Genomic DNA, 3,725 nt, shown 5'->3' with positions numbered 1-3,725 from the left:
TAAGGACATATTTTTGCAAATTCATTTGAAATATACCTGAATTCAAATAAGCACCAGAAGGTGCTAACAATCTTTGTACCTTGACTTTTGTCAAAGAAACACATCCATCCTCTTACAAGAAGGAGTACATCTCTAATTATAATAAAGAAGATATATAGCATATATTTTACTGGAAATTTTCATCTAAATGAAAATGGGATAGTTTATGTATTTATTAAATTTGTAGCTTCTAAAACTGAAATAAAACAAAAATAAACTATTGGGACTGTATCAAAATAAAAAGATTTTCCACAAAGAAGGAAACCATCAACAAAACAAAAAAGACAACCTGCTGATGGGAGAAAATATTTTCAAATGATATATCTAACAAGGGGATATTATCTAAAATATGTAAAGAACTTGTACAGCTCAACCTTTCCCTCTAAAAAAAAAACACAATATGATAAAAGAGGCAGAGGACTTTAATACATGTTATTCAAAAGAAGACCTACAGATAGTGAACAGATACATGAAAAGATGCTCAACATCACTCATCATCAGGGAAATGTAAATAAAAATCGCAATAAGATATAACTACACACCTGTCAGAATGGCTAAAATAAAAAGATAAGAAATAGCAAGTACTGGCAAGGATGTGGAGGAAAAGGAATTCTCATGTACTCTTGGTGGGACTGTAATTAGTAGAGCCACTGTGGAAAATGGTATGACATTTTCTCAAAAACTAAACATAGAAATACCATATGACCCAACAATTTCACTAGTGGATACTTACCCAAAGAAAACAAAAACACGAATTTGAAAAGATATATGTACCACAAGGCTTATCACAGAACTATTTACAGTAGCCAATATATGGAAGCAACCTAAGCATCCATAAACAGAAAAATGGATAAGGAAGAGATAGCGTACACACACACACACACACACACACACACACACAGGAGAATTATGCAGCCATATAAAGGATGAGTTGGTGCCATCTGCAGCTTCAATGGACCTAGATGGTATTATGCTAAATGAGATAAGTCAGACTGAGAAATAGAAATACCATAAAATTCACTGATATATGGTATCTAAAAAAAAAAATGCATAAACAAACAAACAAACAAACAAAAAGCAGAATCAGACCTAAAAATACAAAGGCAAGCTAATGGCTGCCAGAAGGGACATGGGCAAAATGAGAGGAAGGCCATGGAGGATACAAGCTTCCAGTTATAATGAGTCTATCATGCAAATCAAAATAACAGGATAGGGAATATAGTCAGTGATACTGTAATAGTACTGTATGGTGACAGATGGAGCCACACTTGGCAGGGAGCATGGTATAACATACAGAGATGTTAAATCACTATGTGGTCCACCTAAAACTCATGTAACATTTTGTGTCAAATATACTGAAAAAGAATTATAAAGTAAAATGTATGATATTTAAGCTAATCCATTGCTTGATAAGATGCTATCATTTGGCAAACTCTAATCATAGGAAAATATTCCAAGGTCCTTGCTTGGAAACTTAAACAGATTTAGCTCTGCATATTATTCATGAGTGACATAGGCTTTAGACACTTTTTTTTAAGATTGTATTTATTCATTTGACAGATAGAGATCACAAGTAGGCAGAGAGGCAGGTAGAGAGAGAGGAGGAATCAGGCTCCTGGCCCAGCAGAGAGCCCGATGTGGGGCTTGATCCCAGGACGCTGGGATCATGACCTGAGCTGAAGGCAGAGGCTTTAACCCACTGAGCCACCCAGGTACCCTGGCTTTAGACACTTTTGATAGTCAAGTAGTATTTGTATAAATTCTTCATCATGTGATGAAATGAAAATTCCCCTGGGAGTCAGGAGTTGTGCATTTTCATCTCATTTCTGCTGCTTCTTAGTTGGGCAAGTCACTGAACTGGCCAAATCCCTAAGTTCTTCATATATATCTGTACAATTCTCATTTATAAGTTCTCTAAGGTTTTTTGTTCTCTAATATTCTATCATTTTTACATTAACATTTCCAGAAGTGGAAAGCTCCATACTCTTTATTAACCAATACATAGATATTTTGCATGAGTTTTGCTGAATGATACCCAAAAAAACTATTTTGGAATTTGTCTATATAAGACCATGATTGTATGTGTCAAAATAAATGACATTGTATAAAACCTGTATAAATAACTTAAGTGAACCTTAAAACTTAATCTCAAAACGCCCTATGAGATGCAAATATAGATCTAGTTACTCCAAATTTAATTGATTCAGGAATTGATGCTTTCTTATTTGACTTGTACAAATTTAGTATAGAGGCACCTGGGTGTCTAAGTCGGTTTAGCATCCAACTATTTTGGCTCAGGCCATGATCTTGGGGTCCTGAGATCCAGTCCCACGTCGGGCTCTACTCTCAGTGTGGAGTCTGCTTGGGATTCTTTCCCACTTCTTCTCCCACCCTATCTGGCCCTCTGTGCACTCTACTCTCCCCTCTCTCTCTCTTTCTCAAATAAATAAAATCCTTAAAATAAATAAGAGAATATATAAATAAATTTGTAAGTATAAAAAGGTCATCACTAGTACTAAAAATGCAGCCCTCTGATTTATATATCAAAACAGCAATCATCATTGGTATAGCACTTTAAATTTTCAGTGTTCTGTTTTTCACACGTATTATTTACCTTATTATTTTCCTGGGCTTGAAAGTGTAGAGGACACTGAAACCATCTACTTGGGTACCACTGGGAACCACAGAAATCTAACACATAGATAAAGGAGTTAGTAAGGGAAGAAAAAGGAATATGTGAATAGATGTAGGAGAAAGAGGGAGAGTGAGGGGAGCGGGCAGGAGGAGGAAAAAGAAAAAGAACCATGTAGAAAGTGATAAGATTAATACCGGCCAATCATTTACAGCTTATTTTACGACATCTGCCGCCCAGGGACTTTGAAGCAGGAAAATCTGTCCTATTGAAGGATTTGGCATCACTAATTACTGCAATATAGCATAAAGTTTTGTTAGATCCAACCATTAACTCAATTCCCAGCTCATTTCATATTATCTAAATTCACAAGCTGACACTTGAATATAAACTCTTATAAATGAACTAGTTTTGAAGTGTATTTGTAACATTCATTCAGTAATATTTCAAGTACCACTTGTGCGCTATGCTCTGTGCGAGGTGCTTAGATACAGTGAACATAAGCGCTGTCTTCAACAGAACAGTTCCTAAATTGTAATTTACATTAAGAGTCACCAAGGGGTTGGGCGCCTGGGTGGCTCAGTGGGTTAAGCCTCTGCCTTCGGCTCAGGTCATGATCTCAGGGTCCTGGGATCGAGGCCCGCATCGGGCTCTCTGCTCAGCGGGGAGCCTGCTTTCTCCTCTCTCTCTCTATGCCTGCCTCTCTGCATACTTGTGATCTCTCTCTCTGTTTCAAATAAATAAATAAAATCTTTAAAAAAAAAAAAAAAGAGAGTCACCAAGGGGTGGGGTGCCTGGGTGGCTCAGTGGTTAAAGCCTCTGCCTTCTGCTGGGGTCGTGATCCCGGGGTCTTGGGATCGAGTCCCGCATTCCGGCTCTCTGCTCAGCAGGGAGCCTGCCTCCTCCTCCTCTCTCTCTCTCTGCCTGCCTCTCTGCCTACTTGTGATCTGTCTGTCAAATAAATTAAAAAAAAAAAAATCTTAAAAAAAAAAAAAAAGAGTCACCAAGGGGTGACCAAGGGGCACCTGGGTGGCTCAGTGGGTTAAAGCCTCTG

Source organism: Lutra lutra, chromosome 3 (genome assembly GCF_902655055.1).
Source record: "Lutra lutra chromosome 3, mLutLut1.2, whole genome shotgun sequence".
In the NCBI taxonomy this organism is placed as follows: domain Eukaryota; kingdom Metazoa; phylum Chordata; class Mammalia; order Carnivora; family Mustelidae; genus Lutra; species Lutra lutra.
This window is presented reverse-complemented; position numbering follows the sequence as displayed.